The following is a 17,459-nucleotide window of genomic DNA, read 5'->3' on the forward strand; positions in this document are numbered from 1 at the left end:
TGCTTTCTGCTCTTACAAGATTTCTTTGACAATTGATAGTGCAGTCCAGACTTCACTGGTGTCCACATGCAGTCCCAAAATCTCTATGAATACATAAAGATTGGAAATGGAAAAATGATGGGCAAACAATCATCTTCTTGCACGACTCATCTTTTGGAGACTCCCTGCAGAACTTGGCTGGAAAACGCCCTAGCAGGCACAGGAACACTTGAAGCGACTCCTCTGTTTGCTATAGTTCACCCCCATAAGCTGTGCTGTAGCATTGTCTTGTGCTAAGCTATTGAAAGTCTGACCCATAAAATCGCAGAATGGTTTGGGTTGGAAGGGACCTTAAAGATCCTCTGGTTCCAACCCTCCTGCCATGGGCAGGGACACCTTCTACTACACCAGGTTGCTTCAAGCCCCATCCAACCTGCTCTTGAACAATTCCAGGGATGGGGCTTCCACAGCTTCTTTGGGCACCCTGTGCCAGTGCCTCACCACCCTCTGACCCATGATCCATGCTCTCAATGAGCTTCTGAGGTAGGCTCTGAGACTGAGCAGAAAAGCTGAATATTACGCGAAGTCATAGAAGGCTAATGGAACATCAGACTGCTATGGTTTGGATCATCTCTGTTTGGTGGAGGGATCTATGCTGACTTCTTGTCTACCCTCAGGACCAAGATAAAGCCATGAGCAAAGGATATAATGACAGTTCTTAGATTACTTACGGAGTGTTCAGGACATGCATGCATATGTGGGCTTTTGTTCTTCTGAAACAGGCAGTGACAAGCATGCAGGTCTTATACTGGAGGCAATGATGCCTGCTAGAAAAACCACACAGTTCCTTCAGGCAGGGTGGGTAACAGTGTGGAAATAACTGTTTCAAAAGCTCAGAGCTCTCAGGGCTTTCTAACTTGGTAGTGACAAACTGCTGGTTGAAAACATTTCTCTGTATCTGATCTTTCAGCTGTATACATTTACATCTCTTGAGATCTGGGACAGCCAAAGTGAATACTGTACTGGAACTGGGTCACTATCACCTTTCCCCTTCCCTTTTTAAGAAATAAAAAGGGGATCTCTTTTCAATAGAAAAAGAAGCAGTGTTACTAATGATCTAACATACTCTCATAAAATACCTTGTGACCAAAAGGAGTCAAGGAGTGACTAAAATAGAATACACAAATCTCTGTGACAGTTGGTAGGCTTTAACACATTATAAAACCACTTCAGTGCTTGAAAGGAAGAGGTACAACTGTAAAAACATTCCCAATGTTCTGGAGCAAACAGACACTGCCATGTGGATGAAAAAAGCAGGTGAACTGCCACATACAAGTTGTCTTTTCTTTTTTCATCTTTAAGTCTTGTGCTGCTTTGCTGGAGGGCATCTAGGCCTGCAGGGTTGGAAAGCCTATGCTCTTGTGATGCCTGTACTTGACAACTGGTGTTTACTTGTCTTGGGGATCCTAAGAAGAGTTTGTACAACCCTGTCTATACCAAGAGAATGTAAAGCATTGAATAGCTCCTTGTGCTTCAGAAAAACCATAAAGAAATACTTTTTATAAAGGTGTCTGTCTCTGGAAATGTTGCTACTCTACTGCACCATATCTAAATACCTTCTAGATGTCTGTGGCAATTCTTACCATTTCAAATTAGCATTTGCAATATTAACTAATAAGACTCTATTTGAGACCATCATTTTCAGAAAGTAATTCTTTCTGCAGCAGAGATAAAACTTCAGCATCTTTTTGCTCTAAGTGTCAATATTTGCTGTCATTGGAGGCAGCTTTCCCAGAATCAATTAGCTTGGGAAAGACCTCTGAGATCAAGTCCAACCTATGACCAACTGAACATCACCTTGTCAACTGGACCACGCCATCAAGTGCCACATCCAATCTTTTCTTAAACACCTACAGGGACGGTGACTTCACCACCACCCTGGGCAGCCCATTCCAATATCTAATCATCCTTTCTGAGAAGAAATTCCTCCTACTGTCCAACCTAAACCTCCCCTGGTACAGTTTGAGGCCATTTCCTCTCATCCTGTCACTTCTTACCTGGAACAACAAACAAGCTCTCTGCAATTACCTAAAACGATGTTGTAGCAAGGTGGGTGTCAGTCTTTTCTCCCAGATAACAAGTGACAAGATGAGAGGAAAGGCCCTCAAGTTGTGCTAGCATAGGTTTAGACTAGATAGTAGGAAAACTTTATTCATTGAAGGGGTGGTTAGGCATTGGAACAGGCTGCCCAAGGAGGCGGTGAAATCACCATCCCCGGGAAAGTTCAAAAGGCACGTGGTTGTGGCACTTGGGGATATGGTTTAGTGGGGAACACAGTGATGCTGGGTTAATGGTTGGACGCAAGATCTTGGAGGCATTTTCCAACCTCGGTGCTTCTGAATCTGTGAGATGCTGAAAAATACAGGAAGTTCCCATCTCTATAAGCTGCCCTAGTGTGAACCACGCCTACCTCTCTACTGGTGTAGGATGTCCAGCTAAAGAGAATTGTACAAAAGAACATTTCAGTCCTCTTCTGGTTCTGAGTAAGCACAGGTATATTTTACATGGAACTAGTCCTACAGGACACTGGAAACTTATAAAAAATGATCTCTCAGTACCAGCAGAGTAGAGAATATTTGAATCATTACTGAAGGCCAGACACCCATTGACGTTTATGAGGGGTGATTCTGAGCCTGATTTGACAGTGAGGAGCTGGATTCCTCTGATGAAGCTCAAGGATTCAAAGGTGATTCAACCTTGCTATAATTAATTTTGGTGCCACATTGTTGCTGATAATTTCTCTAGAATTATGGCTGCCAAGGAATTCAAGAACTGTAGACCATGTGTCATGAAAATTCCAACTCTGCATCATTCAACTGCCTGGTGTTCCCAGGTCTGAGCTGTGCTTAACTTCTTCAGAAGAATTTATGTAGGATAAAATCAGGATCTGTTTTGCAAATGTTCTGTTCCTTGTCTCCATCTAATCAAGGTCTAGCCATGTTAGGAGAGTTGCTGACAGCCTAGGACAAGAAGTTAGAAAAGCAAAAGAGCTCTGGTCTTTCTCAAATCTTGTTTCTGCTCAGGCAAACTAGAACCAGAGGCCAGGTGCCTGTATCATTTGTGACATCTTGACGCAAGATGTTTTGCTTGCTCAGCCTTCTTAGAGGATTCATGTGATGCTCATCAAGTCAAGTAAAGTGTATCTTATGTACAGTCTTTAATGACACCACTACATTACACAGCAAGTAGCAACCTCCAGGGAGGTCGTGCTCATTCATGGGGTATCCATAGACATGGAATTCTCCCTAGGCTGAAGCAATTTCTCCAACCAAAGGGGAAAAGCCCCAAACCCAACAAACCAGAAATGCTACAGTTTCTTAACTAAACCACATATTAATAGTTATTTGAGTGTTAATATAAACAAGTAAGAAAGTAAAGTAAGAAAAAACTAATGAAGATTAGTGAAAAATAAAATTGCTACTATCATTGGCTAATGAAAAGCTCTTTGTAGCCACTGGTAGGTAGTCTGAAGAATGAGGGGATTAATTAACACTGCTCTTGCACAAAGAAATGCACTTACTGCTTTCACAGGTGCTGCTGAACAATGTTCTGCTGTTCAAGAGTACCAGACTCACAGGTACCAATGGCTGCATGCAGTGCCCCTGTATCAATGCACCACACACACACAAGAATTACAAGTATTCTTAAAGATACTAGAATTCAGGAGGATTCTATTTTTTTGTTATGTCTATGTAATATCCAGAGGCAGATGAAAGAAAGCATCACAGGTAAAGAAGCTCAATATAAATTATTTGTTTTTAACATAAAGGGTGACAGAGAAATTCCTTTCTCAAGGATGTGCCTTATGGGGAATCACAGTAGTTTCCTTAGGCCTAGATGTCTCAAAAGAAGACCCTATTGAAAGCCTGAGAAACTCGAACACTACAAATCACCAGGACCAGGTGCTGTTTTTAAAAGAATCCTGCAGTAAACATGAAAAAAACCGAGAGATACAGTTGGGATCCTGTCAATTACAATTGAAAATCTCCACTACTCTGGACAATTGTTCACAGCTAAAGACAAAAACCTGCAATTTTAGAGGAAACTGAGATACATTCATAGCAAAAGGCAGTGCTTTTCTCTAAAAGGCTACTTACTTTATGCCTGAATAAGCATAAAATAATGGGATCACAATATAACAGCTCTGCAATTTACCTGTATGTTCTAAGTACCTAGAATTGCTTAAACAAACTAAAAATTAAAGATACTCCAAGAACCATGAGGAAGTCCTGAAGATTAATCCTAATTTGGGAATGAAGTAACCACTCCTCAGAAAAGGAAGAATATTTTGTTTTTTCTGAACAGGAGAAGTTATTTGAATCTTCTTCAACCTAGAACAGGCTCTTACCTATGCTGCTAATTTATAAGGGGGATTCTAAACTCTCCCATGAAAAAAACCCAAACCAAAACAAAAACCCCCGAAACCCAAAGACTCAAAAAGCTGCTTCAAACACAGAAAGAAGAAAGCAGTTTGAGGGTAGATTGCAGGAGGGAAGAGGTGAATCCCCTTGCTGGTTGCTGAACTGCCATGAAGTTCTTTAATGCCGCTCCCTGTTTTCCATCTTCAGCAGATTCAGAGAATGTAGGAGCATAAAGCAGTTTAAAGCCACCTTTACTGGTGCTCTCTTCAGCAATAAAACCCAGAATTTTGGTGTAATAGAGGACTGTGATGCAATTCACAAATAATTCGTTATCTCAGTGTTCATCTGCTGGAAACATAAGGTATTCCTTTAGTGTGCTTTATTGGGTACTTATATTTATTGTATGCTCGCTTTACCATTACTTCAGGAAACATCTTAGGAAAATATGGAACATACAAGGAACTGCACAGTTAGTCCAATAAAAGCAAATTCCACTACCCTTTGAAATCCTACCTGCAGCTTGCTTTCATCTGCTAACAGCAATAGTTATCACTGCCAACAACCTTTGAACAAAATAGTTTTGTGACTTTTTTGCATATATCCTTGATTTAACAAGAAAGATGGGGAACATCTGTGGGCAACTTCCACTAGGTATTTTTTCAGAAGCAGGAGATGTGAACTTGAATCTCCTCAGGCTTCTGAAACCCAGGTTTTCTGTTTTGTGGAAGAGTCCCCTTGCTTGAGATTGTTTCAGGTAGTTTCTTAAAACTCTTCTGAGGGACTTTAGCAAGTCGTGACAATTTTAAACCAGCTCTTTGTTCTGTCCCCATCTTTCCCATTCCCCCTTTTCAAACACAGCATATAGCCTTACCCTCTTATTTCTGCCAGCTGTTCCAAGATGTCTGATCACTGATTCTTTTAATGTGTTCTAAGAGTGAGAAAAAGTCCTTAAGCACTCTGGCTTTCTTGGCATCATGCCAGTCTTCTGTGCTGTAGTAGAAAACTAATTGTTACATCAGTTTCTCTAGCACTGTTGCAGCTATGGATTTTCAGCCACAAATGCAATTCCTTAAATGAAGATGAGGTGTTATAACCCTGGCAATACCCTACGCAGAAAGAGATAACCTCTGTATTGTTTATCTCAGAGCAGAAGATCCCGTGTCTCTGTGACAGATTTCTTTCTGGAATACTTGCATCACCCAGTACTACATTTCATACAGTACCTACAGCATTCCATCATTACATGTATATACAGTGACCATTACAAGGGAGATTTTAGGTTCTCTTTACAGACATTTTGGAAAAAATAAAAGCCAAAATGCCTAGTAAGTCTCCTACAATTGCTGGAAAACACAAACTGGAAGTATGCAGCTAGTTGCTTTGGTAGCAACTTAAAACATATAAAAAAACATCTTAAAGCAAAGCAAATGTGATTAATAAAACCTCCAGGCCTCTTGGTAAAACTGTACCTTGTTAAATAGCAAAAGCTCTCATAGATGTGCCTGTAAGAGTCTCAGTCATTAAACAAGGCTGTACCTGGCTGTACAAGGCTAGTTCACTGCCAGCTTACAAACTTCTATGTTTTAAAACCCTGCATTCTTGACAGAACTTTATCTAAATACTTTGCATTAGTCAGGCTGCAAATGTGATATTAAAGCATGCTAGTTTAAAGTTTTATCGCAAGGACAAAGTACTGCTCTACATTTTTACTACAGCAATTCAAAAATAAGCTTCTATAAAGGCATTAAGAAACTGTGTGTTGACACTCTATTTAACCAAGCTTTAACATTTCTTATAGACGAGATAAAACTTGATTCAAAGGTAGTTTTTACAAGCATGCACTTTTTTCTTCTCCCTCCACTTTCTCTATTTGTGATATGGGATTGAAAAAAATCGCTTGCTGAGTGCAATGAACAGCTGGATTAAAGCACGATTCCTTACTAGAACCTCCACAACAATACAACCAACAGGGGGCTGTCTGGCTACACGATGTTGTCAAATCTGCAGTGAAATACTTTTTCCTGACTGTCCAACCTACCATTCATGCACACTTCCTAAAACTGGTTGAAGCACAAATCATTTAACAGATTTCATACCTCCAAAACATTAGAGCTCTTGTCCATCTTTGTCTCATACTACTGGAAATCTCGTATTTTTGATCTGGAAGTTCCATTATAGATGGATAATATAGCTTTAATGAATTTATTGATGTGTCTGAAAGTAACAGATATTGCTTGTTGGAAAAGAGGGAGACTTTCACATTGTCTTGACAACAGGAAAAGTGTATCACAGCTGCTTCTGTGTGCTAAGAAGCTATATCTATATGAGCATTTTTGTGCTGGTTTCATATGTTGATACCAATGTTCTGTACAAAAAAAAGAGACCAAGATGTTTTTAGACCTTTTGATACTGATTTAAAGAGCAGATAGGCAAAGTCTGCCTGTAGTAGTGTCAAGAAAGGAAGAATAAGGTCCTGAATATTCCTTGCAGTAATTTAAGCAGTGGCAATGAACTCTAAAACTGGAATGCCAGTCGCAGGAGCGAAGGGTACTTTTCTTGGTGCCGGCACTGTTGCTTACATAAAGCAAGCACATTCAGCTGGCTGAGCTTACCAAAAACTAATCTACAGTCATTCAGTGAAACCACCAAGGAAATATCAGAGCCAGGGTATTAGTGAAGGAAACAAGAAGACTCTCATTCCCAAACTTGTCTGGCTCAAGAATCACAAGGCTGTAGAACCATAGTCTTATATTATTGTTGACTATTTTAGCTGATCGAATAATATAACCCCTGAAGCTCTTCCTGTGCCTTTATTTCAATAAAACATTAAAAATTTATACATTTGAGACTTTACATGCTATAATCTATGCCTTATATTTTTCAAATTTTATAATACTTAAGGTTTTTTTGAGTATTTGTTGAGAGATTCCAAAATGTTTTACTTTTAAAACCACTTAAAAGTGTAAAAGCTGCTGACAGAAGGTTCTTTTATGGGCAATAAAGCCACATGCTTTCCCTGCAGAAATGAAGGGAAATGTGAAGCTTTCTATCCATGTCTGACTCCTTTGGCTATAAACAGCAGACGAAAACACTATGGATATATTGTTCCTATCTCTCAAGAGAAACTAAGCCTTCACCTACTCAGCACCATATACTTTAGACTGAAGATACAAACTGGATAAGTGCTGCTATAATTAATATGTTAATTTCAGAACTTTTGAACATAAGGTTAAAATTTAACTTTAAGAGGCAGAAGCAGTATAAGATAAATTTATTAACAAATACAGAGCAATTATAAGTGAATAAAATATGGAAAAAAATAAGAGTTGCACCTGACGACCATTGAATAACTTCTATCAGAAATAATTTAGAGTGATAAAGAAGTACTCCAATGATTATTATCCCTCTCACAGAAAGATGAGCAATGCCACTCATGCCATTGGATTTTTCCATTTTTTTTCCTATTTCTCTTTAAAGTTAAATATTTTATTCTGATACACACTTACAACTGCCATCTTAGAAAGGAGATTCACGTATATCACAGACATAAGTTTTCCTTCAAATACATTTTAAACGTTTTGCTTTACTTTACATGAAGAATTGCTGCTGCTGTTAAACTGGTACAATAGCAGCTCACCACTTTGGATATATTCTACCACTTCTTGTGACTTTTGTGACAGTAGGTTGTGATGAAGACACAGGGAATCTAAACACTTCAAATTTCAACCATTACTGCTAATATTGCTACCTGATTAGAAGAACTTCCCCCAATACTTAACAAGATACCATGACAAAGGGAAAAGCTGAAACATTTTCAGATCACTGTATCCAAATTTCTAGTACAGACCACTCTCACTTTGCTAAGTGTAGTACCATAGGCAGTACCAAGAAAACAGTCTTTGCAATTTGAAGAAAATGGCTGTAGAAGTCCTAAATACATAGGTATAAGTCACTTTATATTTTTAGAGATGCAGTGCTTACCACTGTACATTAAGAAATTATAACAATTTAACTAGTTCATTCTTTCTGGAAAATAGATCTTCACAGGTAAATTTAATGTCAAATATGCTGAAGTTCGAACATGTACATTACCTTTAGTGTATAAAAGATTTTGCAGAATGTTGACAGTAACTTACAGAAACAACATTCAAAAAATGGCACACACAAGTGTTTAATAATAATAATTGTATTTGCAAAATGAATCAGTGACAGGACACAAATCAGAGTATTTTGGAGTTCACAGGACTACAGAAACAGATTATGAATAAACAGCATGGAAACTCTGTTTCCCAGTATGAGCTGGTAACAAGGAAAGTTGATTGCAGAACAGGTCTTTAAAAGATGCACAGTACTCACCTCTTCCCCTGAAATCAAAATTAATAAATGCCATAGAAAATTCAATGAGGAAATGCATTACTGTAGTACAGCTACTAAACAAAAGTAGCCAACAACCCTTCAAGGTATGTGTCCATTATCCGTATTTTAAATGTGACACGGAGGTGTAGAAACTATCGTAGTATGCAACAGTTTGAGGTACCCTCTAAGACGACAGGAGAATGTCAGGAGACATAACTTCACAGAGTATTTTAATTCAAATGACAACTCTTAAGAAGCTCAGCTACCAATGTGAACCACCAGTGTTTCTTTCAGACATGAGTGTCTTAAATCAGACACCTCTCAAGTAAAGCACAATATAAGCACTACAGAAACAATGGCCTGGTAACTTGTCCAGCATCATGTGAGAATAAAGGCAGAAAAATAAACATCACATTCACTTCTTAGGAATTCTCACTTGACATAACTATGAAGACATGGTTTCCTCTACTTGCAGCCATTTGTTACATTGCCTACAGAATTTTTTACTAAGTTTTGCAGCACCTATAGCAACATCAGGCTTCTTGCTTGCATAGCCCACAAACATCTTCCCTGATCCAGCACCACACCAGGCTGATCCTATCAACAGATTTAATATTCTGTATGATCACGAAGATTGCTTCATAGTACACTGACACAACGGGGCAAATGAAGATAGTAGAATCTTAAAGCAGGAGTTATCTAACTTCTTAGTGATTCATTTTGTGATCTTCATGTTCTTTTACAGTTATTAGCTTGTGTTTTTGGTTTTTTTCCCCCCACAAAAACATTTCCTCCTTTGAATTCTAATTCTCCCTATTATATGAAGCATTTTATTTACTTCCACAAAGACGATGAGAGAACTGAAGAATCTTTCACATGAAGAAGGGCTGAGCAAGCTGAGACTCCAGCCTGGAGAAGAAAAGGCTTGTGTTTGTGTGATCTCAGCAATGTTTCTCAATGTCTGCTGGTGGGGGTACAGGAGTAAAGAAGATGTAGCCAGGCTCTTCTCAGTTGTGTCCAGAGACAGGACAAGAGGCAACAGGTAAGAAATGAACTGCACGAAATTCTAGCTGAACAGGACAGGCTGCAGAGTCTCCATCCTCGAGTATATTCAAAATCGACAGGACACAGCCCTAAAGAAACAGCTTTGCCTGACCCTGTTTGAACTAGAGATCTCCCTTATGACATCAGCTACTCTTACTTTGGGATTGCTTTTCAGGACCAAAATCCATGAAGTAGCTAAGGGTACTAATAGGCTTGCCCTCTTCTCTGTGGAATATGATGAGATGATTTCCTGTATGACAGCAAAAGCTACTACTTAACAGTCTGCATTCCCTTCTGGATCTGAAGTGCAGAGCACTCCAATGAATGTTAGGAATGATCTGAGGAGTGCAAGCCCCTTTCCCCAAGCCTGACTCATTCTCTTTGCCTCAAGCCAGATCCCCTCTGTCACGCTGCTGCTTCTTCCAATTTCAATAAACAAACACCCAAATCTTTGCCCAACGTATTTCAATCCTTCTGATTTTCCAGTTCATCAGATCTGTCCTTTCCGTATCTCTTCTCAGCTCCAACCTTTTAACATCACATTTTTAGACATGCTCTTCACACTTGAGTTGTCTTCACTCATATACAGCTATTAGTCTCAGCTTATTTTCAAGCAGGCCTATCTTTTCTTTCCCTTTTATGTGAATTAAACATCTTTTTCCCATACAGTTCCTATGCCGAGCAGAAAATAAGCACCTGAACTGAAAACAGTGAGCCTTCCTTTCTTACATCAGGCACAGTCCTTAGGACCCCAGAGCTGCAACACCAAGTGAGTTTGATCCAGCCACAGCCTATGGCACCACCCATTACAAGCAAACCTCTGGAAAATATAACTGATAATATTAAGCCACCTGTGAACTGTGCGAGAAATGTAACATCCTTTTCAAAGGTTTAGGAACTGAATCATTTGAGTAGGCTTTCATAAGCACTTGAAGTAGTTTTCTTAATTCAGACAGGAACTTTGGTTCCTCAGTTGAACTCTGGTTCTGCAAATGCTCAAACTGTGTTTTCACCATGTCACTGAACTATTCTAAGCTGCTAGGGCCACCAAACAAGGCGGTCCAACCTTTGCCCTTCTGCTTCTTCCTGCTCCCTGCTATTTCCTGCCCTTGTGCCAGTGATCGGAGTTTGCATGGTGAACCAGAAGGAAGCACAGTCTGTGTCACTCTTCGCACAAAGGCCAACACGAGCACAATGAAGTAGTCGGGAACAAACGGTTTGGCCACTGGACTTTGACAAAGACATGCAAACAGGCTTACTTGTATGTTCTCAAGTCTCTGATCAGCTTTTTAGATTCACATCTACTCATAGAAGTCCCTGGGAAAAATTCTGGGTATATTAAAATACTAGCTCTACAAGAGCAACTGGATGGATGGCCTGCTGCAGGCACCAGTCTGCAGCATGCTGAAAAAAAATCAGTGACCTTTAAGGGAAGTGGCATAGTGGAAGAATAACACCTTTTTCTTTTATAATTCCCAGATTTTGATTTTTCCATGCATTTCTAAGTCTTCAAATGGCTGAAATGTATGTGCAGGTCTTTAATATTAGGCAGTCACAAACACACAAATACAACACAGTGCTACTTGAAGAAACTCAATTAGAAAGCTATCCAACTTTGAGCCAAATAGGATATTTTTTCTAAGTAGTCAGCCTCATCTTGGTCATGTATCTTAAGAGACCTGTAGTAGGTAAATGTGCACACAGAAGTCTTCTTTAAGAAAAGCTGTAGGCTGTCTAATTCTGCACAGCTTTGCTACTGAGAACTGCTCAGGACTCAACTAAATCAGAAATTTTAGCCATTAGTTACTTTACCAGTTCAAATCCATAGTAGTAGTTGACAAAGAGAGTGTGATTTTTACCAGTCTGAAATATGATCAAATAATGCAAACTTATGAATTATAACAACTTGGATTAATATTCATCTATATCATGTTTGTACCTATGCAACTGCACCAGTAGCAGGCCTGTGAATGCTAAAATCAAAACAAATCTCCAGTGCAGATAAGCTTTTTTCCTCCTTTTAAAACATCTATATGATATATTAACTTGACTCTGTGAAAGCTTATTTGAATAAGGTATGTGTCTTTTAAATGGTAAAATACAACAGGGCTAATAAAATTAGATTAGCAAGTGATACTGAGTCATGATAGTGAAGAAAATAAAATCTTAAAAGGAAACACACTTTCATATCTGTATCTAAAATTAGTGACATTTACATAACCATTAGTCTACATTTGACTCACCACACAGTTCTTGCATGCAGCTTTTAAAAGGAAAGGAGCCCAAGTAATTTCCATTCTCACTGCAGCAATTTAAATCATCTCAATGAAAGATTCTCCTGCAAGAGAAAGATCTTAGTGGAAGATGAGAAAAATATTAGTAAATTCATAGTCAGATACACAGTTTAAACTTCTAACCATAAAACTGTTACCTGTCTGTAGCCCAGTGGTTTAAGAAATGAAGTGTTTAATAAGTTTTGTTACGAAAATTGGAAGGCACTTTTTCTTTATGAGTTCTCTTTGCTAAAAGCATGACCAAAACTTCCCAGTTCCACTAACTTAAAAAAGGTAGTAAAAATGAACACAGTTTTAAGAGCTTTAATAAAGACATACTGACAATTAAAGTAACATAATTTTTATAGTTTTTAAATATATAAACAAACACACTTACCAAAGCATTGTTAGACAGGTGTAGCTTGAGATGGCTCCTTTAAAAAGTTCAGTTTTCACATAAGCCAAAGCAAAATTTCTATATACATGTCTATTCTATATTTACTATGAAGTTCTAAATATAGTTTCTGAATAAATGAAAATACAATGAAGTTCTAAATATAGTTTCTGAATAAATGAAAATACAAAAAAAAGCTAAGAAAGTCTTCATATACAAACAATATACAAATTTATAGCAACAAAAAGGCATAGGAAATACATGCAATGTCCTGTTCCACGACTCACGTGCAGAAGTTGCTAGCCTTACTTCAGCAGCACAGTTAATACTGGAGATATTTACAGTCTTAACACCAATATTTACGTGCTGCTAAAGCATGACAGACATCAGCATCACAAGATTGGCTAATTCATAAGTGGTATGTCTCTTCAGGGTGATGAAATCCTTGTATTTTTGAGGCAGCACAATATGGCCTGCACCTTTTCAAAACCCACAAACCATTATGTGCTGCTACGTTATGCCAAGGTGTCTACCGTGCTTCAAGGAAACAGAAACATACACTGAGACCTGAATGCAGAATTTTCTTATTGAACTTTAGCTTTCATGTAGTAACATCAGTTGTATTAATGAACCACAGAAAGTTTATAAAACATCTGTCTATTGCCAGGCCGACCGTTTATTTACAGTGAAGCTCTAGACTTTATTGTCACCTGTGCATAATACCTTAATGGGACATGAACCACAAACTGGACAATTGTGTGTCTGATTAGAGGAGCTAAAGATTATGCAGATGTTTACTTCAAAAGGAAACAAAATTCTAACCTAACTTTTGGTCATCTGGAAACTTGGATGTGGAAAAAAAAAACCCCAACAATTTTCACATGTAAGAGAATAAGAGCTAATTTCAAAATAAGCTTCTGTCTACTACTTTATCAGTCCTAAAGCCATTTATTAGCTCTGCAGCTTACCCCACTGCAATTTTTGGTCAGACAGATTCAAAAGAGTCTTAATTAATTTCAGGGAAAAAAAAATATTTTAAAAAAACCACAACAGATTGTTAGCAAGAATAGTAACTTACCTGTTATTATGAGCAGGAGTTCATCTGCCCCCAGCCTAGAATGACCATGCTATTTTACTTGAAGTAGGCAAGAGATCTGGAGTTCACATCCCTGCTAGGTATCATTTTCTTAGACTAAAGAATGCCAGAGATTTAACTGTGTGCAGTCCTTTTACTGGTTCCCTAGATAACATGAATTACGGTTTCTTTAAGGTTTTTATACTAAACTATTAAAACAAAGCTACTTATACAGCACGGACCCAAGCACTCCACTCCATTGCAATAAGCCTTCTAGTCAGGTCATGATAGACAACTGGAAATTAACAGGGCTATCTGGAAGCACAAAAAGAGATTTGGCAGGCCATGTGAGGGGAAGATTGGGAAGTGTTTCTTTTCTCCCTTCCTATTTTTGTTCCTACAGTAATACAGCAGGACAATATCTACTAGAAGAGTCCATTGCCACAAGTGTGCCAATTAAAGTGAGATTGCCAGGTAACTGCAGCAACACTTTTTATATAATTTATCCAGGTAGGAATGCTAACTTCAGGAACTGCATTAAAGAGCCATTTCCAGTCTATTTTATACATGCACAGCTATATTTACACTTATACCCCCACCCCACCTCTTACTACCTATGTTGGTTTTTTTTAAATCAGACAGCTAAAATAGGCAATCTAGATTAAATAGGCACAACTTACCCAACTTACCATGGTGAATTAAAGCAGGAGTGCAATGTCAAAATAAAACTAAACTGTAAAGGTATGCTCTGACAGTTGGTCTCCCCTCTGAAGAAGCCAAGAGAGGAAAAAGTAAAGACGAAATCTCCACCATACATATATATATATAAAATGTGGAAGGCAAAGATAAAGACAGATGTGAGCAAAAAGGCTACCCGGCAGTAAGAGATTTACTTCAACTTTTCTGGAAAAAGAATATGAAAACTGTTCTCTATCAAGAGAAAATACTAATTTGTACTTGTAAACTTACCTTAAAAGATTGACAGAAAATTATTAAAATAAGACAGCTGCAACATTTAATATCTTTGAAAGTGCATTTCTCATTTTTACAGTCAGGCCAAATTCTTCATTTGAAACTTCATGTGTTTAACTGATATTATTCTTTCAATTGCCTGGTTCCTTTCAGGTTCTAGCTTAAGTATGGAAGGGTTTTTTCCTGTTGCATAACTAAATCCCTCTAAAATTAAACTATACACACCATGAAATGAAAACTTAGAAGAACTATTTTCTACAGTAAATACATTAGTAAGAAAACTTGCAGGTAATTCCACCCGCCCATACAAAACATGAACACAAAACCTTACATGAATTACAGGATTCTGGGCTGTTTGTTTGTTTGAGTTCTTCCTCTTTTTTTTTTTTTTTTTTTTTTTTAATTATTTTGGAGGGTGTTTTGTTGGGTTTTTTTTTTAAACTTTACTACGAAACGCTCCAAAAGAAACAAACCACCCCAAAATTCAACACGATGTTTTCTACATTGCTATTAAAATAGATTTCATCTGCAAGGAGAATAAGCAAATTATCACATAAAATTGAAGGCAGTGTATGTGAGCAAAGGGGTTGTGGAACAGGAAAAGGATGAAAGGAGGAAGTTCAAGATAAGAACTGTACTGATAGCTAAGCCAGGAATCTACTGAAATCCAGGAGTGTCTGCACAAAGCTGTGTACCATTATGTTTTGGTAATAAAGTCAATACAGTTGTTACCAAGAGTGCTCCTCCTACCTCCATCCTTGTGTCTTAAGCCTGTGGATGAGAGACAGACAAAGGAGACATCAATAAAAGCTGGGAATCATGTCTGCAGGCAGCTCTATTACATTTCCCAAGTCCCTAAAAGCAAGGGCTCTGCTGAGGAAGAAGGATTCTGAAGATGCAAAACTGAAATTCCACAGAAGCAGGCTCACATACACAAGTCAGGAATGCTCTTTGAAAAAAACTACTGGAACTGTAAAAAAAAAAGAGAGAAAGAAAAAGAGAGCATGTGTGCATGTGTGTATATGTATTTGTGCTTGTTTTAGCAATTGGAGTGTTCCCAAGCAATGAAGGAGCCCTTCCTTGATTTCAGTATTTCTTAGTTGATTTATCAAAGACCAAGACCAATATAAAATAACATTTTTGGTTTTTATTGTTTATGGTTAAGGGTTTATGGCAACACCAAGCCAAACTCCATCTTTTCTGACCCCATGAAAACCAGGTACAAGTCAATTTCTGGCTACTATGCATACTAATAAGCTCCTTAAATGCTACTATAACTCCTAATAAGCTCCTTAAACCTCTGTGTAACATATTATATCCAGAAGGTACCACTAGGCCTGCAATCTGACTGACAGGTCAGTGACTTGGAGTAAAACATAGCAAGGCCTTTGTATTAAGTACTGTATGTTGTCTCTAATACCCAAGAACACAATGTAAAATTAAACATTTACCTCGTGCCTTTTGCTCATACAATAAAAGCACTCTCTTGATACTTCTTGGCCAAAACCTCTTCCTCATCAATAATGTTATACACCATTGCACACAACCATATTCCATTGCTTTTGTTACTTAGTCATTAATGCAAAACACAGATGCAATATGAAAGCAAAGCTATTGCTTCATTGTTCATTGTGACCCTTTCCCAACCTTAAATCACATTAAAATTAGAAAACTGAACGTGAACCTGAAAGACTTAAGTGTTCCACAGTCTAAAGCATTACATTTGTACATTACTACTCTCCTCCATAGCCCTGACACCAGCAATTACATGTCCATATCTCAGTTTTCCCAGGCTAGCTTAGTTTAACTGGAAATGAGACAGGGTTTGCACTGAGGTAGCACAGCATGAAGCGGGGCATCTTTGACAAGTGTCCCCTGCTCTGTCTAAGTTACTCCTATGTTAGGACATTTTGCAGCGTAGCTTTTTGGACAACTGCTGGTGAATTTGCCAAGCTCTCCTCTCACAGCTCAGTGCCACTAACACACCACTAAATTTGAATAAACACATTGACACAGTTCAACACTTGCTGGAAACACTTTTGGGGTTTTATTGAATTAATCTGGGAAAAAGACAGAATTAATCTTACTGTTCACTACCAAGAAATCTGAACACTCCCATTCTCTAAGATTCTAAGATCTAGAAGTGTATGTAGCTGTATCTTTCTCATACACTGTTTACACCCCTCCCTCCTAAGTTAAAACAATAGTTTCATTTTATTTTTGTCACATGCTTACTCAACACTGCAGTATTCATACTGCAAACATACTAGATTTTATAACTCTTGTTCATTCTTAAATCTTAGATTTAGAAGTGTATTTTTTTATTCCTGCCTTCTTGTTTCTTTGTTAAGGAACCATCTTTCCATCTAATTCGTGGTGTCAGCAGCCTTGAAAGTGATATGCATGTATTTTTTAAAAGAAGAAAAGATTCCACTGAAATATTTCAGAACATTAACTTTAAAGGTATCAGTGTACTTTCAGCTACTATTCCATTATTATTTGGTTCAGGCATAACCTATGACACTCAGTTAATTCACTCAATTTGAGGTTACTTTCTGGTCAGAGGAAGAAGAATTAAGAGAATAAACAATAAATGCTTTGATTGCTCTTCTCCCAAAGTAACAGATTTTGAATTCACTTTCAAGACTGCAGTTTTAAAAAGAAAAAATAAAATTAAATAAAAGAAAAAAACCCCCCATCTCTAACCCAGCAATTTCGTGCTAGGGTTGCATGTGTGGTTTTTTGTTGTTTTTTTTTTGTTTGTTTGTTTGTTTTTTTTTAATTAAATGACTCTAACACAGCAATAAATTCGCCTCACTTCTCCTCAAAGAGGTGCAGTAATTCAGGACCAAGCTTATACACACTCTCCATGTATAATAGGTCCTCCCATACCTTCTAGCAAGCAGATGAATATTTCCAAGACTATTATAAAGTTGTGTAAAAAA

At 37.9% G+C, this 17,459-nt stretch overlaps 1 long non-coding RNA gene across 1 annotated transcript in view; it reads right to left on the reverse strand.

Annotated features, from left to right (window-relative positions):
* Positions 1 to 7,656: 7,656 nt before the first annotated feature.
* LOC108446605 overlaps positions 7,657 to 17,459 on the reverse strand; it is a 49,858-nt gene continuing 40,055 nt past the window's right edge. Inside the window, exon 3 of the long non-coding RNA XR_001861867.1 lies at positions 7,657 to 12,138. This is a non-coding gene — a long non-coding RNA (uncharacterized LOC108446605). The remainder of the gene's footprint in view (positions 12,139 to 17,459) is intronic.

Source organism: Corvus brachyrhynchos, unplaced genomic scaffold, assembly GCF_000691975.1.
Source record: "Corvus brachyrhynchos isolate BGI_N302 unplaced genomic scaffold, ASM69197v1 scaffold202, whole genome shotgun sequence".
Classification (NCBI taxonomy): Eukaryota; Metazoa; Chordata; class Aves; order Passeriformes; family Corvidae; genus Corvus; species Corvus brachyrhynchos.